Below are 9,065 nucleotides of genomic sequence, written 5' to 3' on the forward strand. Positions count from 1 at the left end.
ATGATTCTTTAGGGTCTTAATGAAAAGTCTATAACATGCTTTGGTTAAAAATTCTCAACAGTAGTATAAAACAACACCCTTTTTACCTTGTCAAAATCAGCTCTGCAAAAATTAACTTGTTCTGGTGGATGTTGCTTTAAGTCAAGTCAAGTCATATCAAGTCGAGCTTTATTGTCATTCCGCTACATGTGTGGACATACAGTGGAATGAAATGTCCTGCTACATAAATAAACATAAATATGAACATACATACACTAGACGTAGAAACATTTTTTTAAAACCTATACATGTAACTATACATATACTATAAATAATTGACTATACATACACATAACCTAAGACAGACTATACAAGTAGTTTACATAATAACTGTGCATGATAATGTGCAGAAGAGGTATTTAATTGCAGAAGCAAATAGTGCAATATGATTTGTGGTGCACTGACAAGTACACATTTGTTAAGTCCTTATTAGGTCCTTATTAGGTAACGTGGAGTGTTAATAAGAAAGTTTCTGGTGCATATAGAGAGAAAAGAGTGTGTTTCTACAGGTGGTTTGAAAATTGTCCCTTTTGGACAATTTTCATTTTTCTGGTTAACCACAGTGCCAGTAAGAAGAAAAGCAGAATGAACTGTAAGATGTCATGCACTTAATCCAGAGGTGTGACTGAAGCTAATCAGACTTTATCCATGTGAAAGTGCAGCATTGATCTGAAGCATAGTGCATAGTGTAGCGGTCACGCGAATGATTTGCAGGTGTTCTGAAAAATGCTACCAACACTCTATTTTTAATACCGTAAGGCTACTTATGTACGTATAACTATATACATCTGTGTATAGTTTTCCCTATTGCTCATAGGTTGTGCCCAGTGATGGAGAGTAACTAGTTACATATGGGAATTATGTAATTTAATTACAAATCAAGTGTAATTGTAATTAGTTACAGTCACTGAGAATTTGTTGTTGTTTTAATGAAATTACAGTTACTTTTGAAAATGTTAATGATTAGAAAGGGGGTTACATCTGAATTTTTTCACACACATATAGATTTAATTGACGTCTTTCATAAATTGCATTGACTGCTCTAATATGAGACACCAGTGTTTCAGGAGTTTAGGACACAGAATAGGACACATATTTATTTCGACAACTGTTTTTTTTTTTTTTTTTTTTTTTTTTTTTTCCCCAAGGCATTGGTAAATGCCAGTGTTTCCTGTAATAACTATGCAAACATTTGATTTCAAAACCAGTATGATGGCTATTTAACTATTTCTTGTTATGCTTATTTAACCTCAGAATGATCTCAAAGTAAATGAGAGGTGTTAAGTCTGAATTTTGGTGGCTCTGCGGAACACTTGATTCTTATTGGTCAGTCATGACATTCCAAGGTATGTTATTCCCCTATAACAACTGCTACAAGCTAATAACACAGACTCATCCGGGTAATTTAAGGCAGCACTATACACTTGCTAGTTTTTCCTGGTGGAAGCTTTTCATTTGGTTAGCTAATAAAATATGAAAACTCAGTTCAATATTATGTGTACAATTTCTTAATTCTGTCAGCCTGGTGTTGTGGACTCACTCTGTTGTTTAATATGAACGCAGCTACTGCCATTTTGCTTTGTACACTGTAATGAATTATACGATGACTAATAAGCTGTAAGTACTTATTTATGTGGTGGAATACTTACTTATTATGATCTTCATTCAAGTGATAAAGGATTTTGAAAGTCTGACAGTAATCAGTGTTGAGTGCTACTGTAAGGTTAACTCTGCCTGGTTTAAATGTTTCAAAATGATTAACAGTTGAAGAATTTAGAAAATTTAGAAAAATAATCAAATGTAATAAGTTACATTAATAAAGTAATTAAGAAGTTACACTACTTATTACATTTTGAATAGGGTAACTCGTAATCTGTAACCTAATACATTTCCAAAGTAACCTTCCCAACACTGGTTGTGCTACAGGTTACCAACCCCTAAAATTGATTGTAAAAACATCTCCCTCCGCTGTAAACACTCGAGGTTTTCAGTTCTTCTCTTGATCTTCCTTCCTAGAGAGTTTAGCAGAACAGTGTACTTCAGATTGTAAGAAATCCTGAGTATTTAGCTTCATTTGTCCTTTTCATTCTCGTGTCATGAACAATTTGAAACTAATTACTTGAAAGGAGATCATCAGTCATAAGATCATGTCTTCAGCAGAGACAAGACAAACGAAGACATACTCTGAACCCAACACAGATTTAAAATCCAAAACCCATTACATGTTCTTCCTGAAATCCTCAGTCCACTTTAGTTATCTTTAGTTACCTCCATTGTTTCGATCCCGGAGCAGGGGTGTAAGTTAAACAAGAATATCTCCGATTGAGCGATTTCCCCCGACACATTCATTGTAATATGTTTGCTGGTGCTTTTCAGCCTATTGCGTGCGCTTGAATGCGGATCTCTTCCAGCTGATTTGCTGCTGCTGGCGGAGACACTAAACGCTTTCCCAGCCTGTCTCGAAAGTGAAAGCAAAAGTGAAGTCTTGTGGTGTTTCCACCAGCTCGGAAAGTTGTTTTCATCACCATTGGTGTATGTATAAAATATCAAAATAAGGAGAAGCCTAAAACAGACCCGAGGCCCGGCCTGTGTCTGAACTATAACTTGAAAATGGTCCCGAAGCCCGGACTTATTTATAACATTTTAGACATTTATAAATGGACTCATTTATAAAATTAAACAACAACATTTTTAACTAATAACTATATTATTAATATAGTTTTTAATATTAAAATGTAGACTAGCATGTAACATGTACAATCTTACAGACTTTATAGAACCCCCACACCTTCCTGGGCCCCCCCTTCTTTTAGTATGTTCCGCCATCCATGTTCGCGCAAATCATTCGTGATCCAGCTTCACTTACAGCAGAAGTGAGTATAAGGGTTTTTTATAGAATCTTTGCAATGGTCTTTCCTAATAATGTGCTAGTTTACAAGTTTAGAGGCAAATCGCGGCTAAAGTAAACAGACTCCTCACTCCACAGACAGAAGAGAGGGGCGGGGCAACCAGAGCTCATTTGCATTTAAAGCAGCCTCGACCAGAATGAGATGATTTTTATTTTTATTTTTATATTATAGACTTTTCATTGAGACCCTAAAGAATCATATCAACTGGGCATCCAATGACCCCTTTAAGGAGAAAGCTGAAGCAGAATTTCACCATTTTTAAAGAGAGATTTAAAGTCGATAGCCGTAATTCATGAGACAGTCAAACAAAAAAGAGGGTCTATAAGATGCAACAGCATTAAAGTGCCCCTATTATGCGTTTTCAAATATGATCTTTCATGCAGTGTGTCATGTAGCTGTATGTGAACATAAACTATCTGCAAAGTTGTAAAGCCGACAGTGCACGATAAATAAAGTTATTGTCTATCAAAAAAAAGAGTCGACTCACATTTGCCTAAACGAGTCGTCAGGATTTCAAATCTTCTTCTGTTACGGCCACACGTCACGAAGTAACAGATTTGCATAATGTCCGCCCACGTTCTACGTCGCGAACAACTTGCCCGCCCATACATTTCCATGTGGTTTACGTCACATGGAAATTTACACGTACATTATACAGAAGACGCTGTATCCTACACTGAGAGTAAAACTGTTTTATATTCACTTCCAAAAGATGATGAATCTACAAAGATTGTATTTTCTAGCGATCGTTCAAAATACGTAGTTGTGTATGTTATGTTGTGTAACAACCCTGCACATGTCATGCTAACCGGCTAAATCACGCTTGTGTAGTTCTGTTGTTCAGCTGTGGATCCACTGTAGTCTGATAATGTGTGATTGATGCAGCTTGACTGTCTGTCTGTCTCATTAGTTGAAGTAATGATAAAGGATGGCGAACAAAGCGGCTTTCACACCGAATGCAGAAAGCGCTGTGCTATGAAACAAATCGCGAGCACTTTCCACGGTAGCCCGTGCTAACTTGTTGATCAGCCACTTCAGCCGTTTCATCATCAGACTCTGACTGGAATTGTTATGGTAAAATCGATGTCATCTTTTCTATGTATTGACAAGTATCCAGTGCTGTCAGTCAGTTATGGCAATGGGCGTTTCGTTCTCTGACACGCTGTATGCGGTAAACCAATCATAAAGGACTGCGCCATCTGACCAATCACAGCAGTGAGGGCTCACGGAAAGGCGGGGTTTAGAGAGACTGATTTTTCGAACTGCTTCACACGAGTCGTTTATGAATCATTTAGAAATGTGGTAAAATTAAATCTATTTTTGGAGAAAACTGAAGTGTTTTTTGACCTTGCATACATGTAAACCTCTTTTTTTTAAAACAATATTAGCAACCTTTAAAATGGCATAATAGGGGCACTTTAATAAAACAGACAGATTCAGATGAATGAGAATAAACTTAATAACTAAGAGTTAAGAAGCTTAGAATAACAATCTCCTGAGAAGCCTGAGTCTGAGTAAATCAACCATAATGATGATGACGATGAAACTCATCCTCTGCACACTGAGCCGTTCATCTGCTCAGATTCAGATTGATTCAGTGAACCAGATTCATCTGATCTGAGCTTCATTTGGACACCAGATTCAGGATCGCTGAGAGAAACAGATTCAGTTTCAGCAGAACAAGATTCATAGAGTATCAACTCAAACACAAATGTTGACGTGAATCAGTCAAACTCAGTTCAAGTGAATCTTTCTCTAGCTTTGACTCACCTGTTTTCTGAATCAATGCACTGAAAGACGCTCTCAAAACACCTGACAACAGATTGAAGCTGATTATTAAATATTATTATACTCACTAAAGTATTCATTGAGAGAGATTTTAGAGTCTGCCCCACTGATTTCATCATTAAATATGACTTTACGACAGATATGACTTTACGACAGATATGTCACCGCTTGTTAAAGGAGTCAAATCCTTAATAATATTTTCAATTATATTTTCATTTAGATTTCATGACTATTTCAAAATCTCTCTGACACAATTAAAAATTTGTGACTCACCTGAAGATCCTTTTACGCAGAAAGAAACAGACAAAGGCCAGAAGAACAATGAAGATCAGGACAGAAATCCACCACAACTGATCTATACAAACAACACCACAATACAATTATCTGATGGACTGAATTAATGAACTGTACATCATGTTGTCAATCATCACCTGAACTCACTTGATTCTGGAGTTTGTGTCGATCCGCTGATGGAGTCATTAAACGCTAAAAAAACACATTCAGAATCATCACGATTCACTTCAGACACACAAGATTCGATCATAAAGAAATTTCAGAAGAATGTGTTTATCTTTCTTTAATGAATGTTTGTAGTTATGACAATGATTCTCATATGAATATGATTCTCATATTTGATGTGTATGATCTGAAAATGGACAGAAATGAAACTCAGTCTTTTTTACTCTTCTTCATGTCACTACAAACCACTATGACTTTAATCACACAGATCAAAAACAGGTGTTTTCTTCAAATAATCTACTTTTGTGTTCACAATGGAAAGAAAGTCATATTTGGAGTGGCATGAGGGAGATTTCTGTGTAAACTGTCTCTTTAAGGATCATCATCATCTGTCCATCAGAAACATGAAGAGCTGAAGTGTTTCTCTCACCTCTGAACACAGTCTCATGCTTTAACTGAAATGAAGGAAAGAAGTGTTAGAGCATCATTTATAATGTTCATGAGTGTAGTTTATCGTTTTTACATGTAATATCCTGATGAACATAATAGTTATTACTTATGTGATTAAATATGAAAACAGATGAATGTTGAGAGAGATTGAGTTGATTTACTCCTTTAGAATGACAGATGATCTCATGATGAAGTTCATCCACACAGTGAGACGTGACGAGACGATCAGATGAGACAAAAATCACAGGATCAATCAATTTCTGAGGATTCGCTGGATGTGCAATCAATTTTTTCTGATCAAATAAAACAAAAGAGAATTAAGTGCCATATCTGAGTGAATAATGGTGTAGTTTGAGGACAGAAACACTCTGACCTGTAAATACCAGCTCTGATCGCAGTCAGGATTGTTGGTGTGATTCAGTAGAACAGGCAGAATCACATACAGAAAACCCACTGGAGTCTGAATCTCTCCACACGTCACATTGACCATGTCCATATTTTAGCTCAAATGAGGAAACTGTTTGAAAACACAGAACAAATTATTGCATTTAATTCTTTGTTTTTACAAATTATAACTCAAGTTACCTTGCACGATGATACTTTATTTCAGACAAATGGAAGGCAGCTTACTCATGTTCTAGTTCTGATGTTAGTTCCTCCACAACTGGAGGCTGCAGTTTTAGGACCCTTCATTTTTTATATTATTATTTTATTTTGCTTATTTATTTTTTGTATATATGCATGTTTTAGCGGCTCATAGTATTTAATAGCAATTCCTATTATTTTATTTTTTTTAAGGAAATATGTAGTTAGTTAACTATATACACTTAATGTTTGGCCTAACCATAAACATACACACTGACCCTTTTGAAATATTCAACCTAATTTATTTCAGTATAGAGTCTATATTCTATCTTTGCCAGATTTCAGTTCATTAGCCATAACGCTTTATGTTTGATGTGTGTCACAAATGTGCAGTAAACAGTAAAACAATTACGCTACAAATTAGTGTGTTTATTACATTAATAAATGTAAGATAATTTGCATACAAATACCAGTTAATAACATTCAGCAGGACAATGAACTGTTTTGCAAAGCTAAATAGACTAAACGGAGATTGCTGACACTGCCTCCAAGTTCACGCCAGCTCTTACGTTAAAAATAAGATGGAAAGTGAATCTATGGAAAATTAATCATTTCCATGGATCTCTTCTTTGTTTGATCTAGGTGGCGCTGTCACAAATATAGGGTCTCTAGAAATGCGGTCCTTGAACCGTGGTCCTGAAACCGCAGCCTCCGATTGTGCAGGAACATACTATTGAATAATTTAAATTTATGAAAATTGAAAGATTCTCTCGTCAAAAAACCTGCAATTAAGGGTGAAAAAGCAAGTGTTTTACTACGTGGTGCTATTGAAAGGTTTAACAATAGCAAAGAATAATATATCAGAAAATTACTTTTCATTTAAAATGTAACTTTTAAAATTTGCTGTTCTACGTTGAGAAGCCTCTGTCAGGTGTGCTCAGACTGTGGAAGAGGCATTGGCGGTCGTCCAGTGCAGTTTGATGAAACGCAGAGAGCCAATTGCTGTTCACGCACTAGCGGTTTGTCGCGCCGGTTTGTAACTCTTCCTTTCTTATTTTTCAGCTGATCTCCTGCGCGCCACACGGTAAGAACCAATGCACCACAAGGAGGCAAGAGCCACGCGTGTGATCACGAAACCGGAGCACCAGAAACTATGCATAAGACTATGCATAAGACATTAGAAAAGACGAAAGAAAAATATCCTAAACAGAAGAGCAGACCTTCATCTATTTATGCATAATATAATGGGAGCGCATTACGCGACTCACTGTTTGAACAGGATTAATGGAGAATGACATTTAGCAGTTTTACTACAGACACATTATAAAAGTAAAAGCCAGGATTTAACACAACAAAGTTAAATATTGAGTATCAGTCGATGAGAAATTGATCAAAAACTGGCTGATTTCAGAGTCACGCATGTTGTGTTTAAGTGTACCATCTTTGTTTCATCCCAATCATTTTTGAGGTCTGTTTTAAGAACATCGCACCTCGTAATCATTAAAACGGTTCAAAATCAAACGGTTCCATACCTTAAGCGGATCCTTTGCCAAAGTAAGTGGAGAGAGAGGAGCACAATGATACTCATCCAGAATCCGACGAGTCTGGAGAAGCGCGAGCTCTCAGCCGTTTTAAGCTATGTCGAAGAGGGCGGAGCCGTACTGTCTGTAGTACGGCTCCGCCCTCTTCAATATCTGTAGTACGTACTATCTGTGGTACTAGGGAATTTAAGCAGCAGCCAAGGATGGAACGGCAACGGCATTCCGACGTCATATTGCGCGTTCACGACTTTAACTGCCACTTCTTGACGTTCTACTTTAGCCGTCTACTACGGGAGAACAACTGGTTTGCCGTAGTCTTTACAACGTCACAGATTAGTAGATAAATGTTACATTTTATACTATATACTACTGTAATTCCACCATTAGTGACTTTAAGCAACAGCTTCCAATGGAACGGCTACGATGACCGGAAGTAGGCTGTAACCCCGCCGTAGCCAAGGACGTAAAAATCATTAAGCAACTTGCTGATGCCAGCAGCAGACATGTCTTTGTGCAAATGAAAACATCAGTACAATTGGCTTAAATGTAAAACATATCAACACAGATTAAACGAAAAACTAATGGCAGAATCGTATACTGATGGAATTACAGTGGTATATACTATAAAACGTAACATGTATCTACCTAATCTGTGACGTTGTAAAGACTAACCAAACCAACTGTTCTCCCGTAGTAGACGGCTACAGTAGAACGTCAAGAAGTGGCAGTTAAAGTCGTGAACACGCAATATGACGTCGGAATGCCGTTGCCGTTCCATCCGTGGATGCTGCTTAAAGTCCCTATTATCTGTAGTACTTCAATAGGGCTTTTTTTTAGAAGCTCGCCCTTCCAGACTCATCAGAGAGAGAGAGAGAGAGGGAGAGAGAGAGAGAGAGAGAGAGAGAGAGAGAGAGAGAGAGAGAGAGATTTTTTTTGAATTTTAACAACTCTTTTATTGCACAATTTTCAACAATTCACAACAACAACACACCAATATCACCAGTAAATAACACTGATTATTATAACAGACAAGAAAAAATTAAAGAGTCATCCACAAGGGAACAGATTGCATCATTGTAGCACCAGACAGTTTGAAAAGACATCAAATCCTTCATCATTTTATAAAATTTAAAATCTACCCACACTCGTGCTTTTATCCGGTTCTTAAAAATAGGTACAGTTTCACATACTTCTTCACCTTCTACTTTGTTTCTCCTACTTATATACACTGCCATTTTTGCTTCACCCACCAAAAAGTTTAAAAGCTGTGATTTCTTTTTGTTCTTTGCTGAGT

This window comes from Labeo rohita, chromosome 3, assembly GCF_022985175.1.
Source record: "Labeo rohita strain BAU-BD-2019 chromosome 3, IGBB_LRoh.1.0, whole genome shotgun sequence".
Classification (NCBI taxonomy): Eukaryota; Metazoa; Chordata; class Actinopteri; order Cypriniformes; family Cyprinidae; genus Labeo; species Labeo rohita.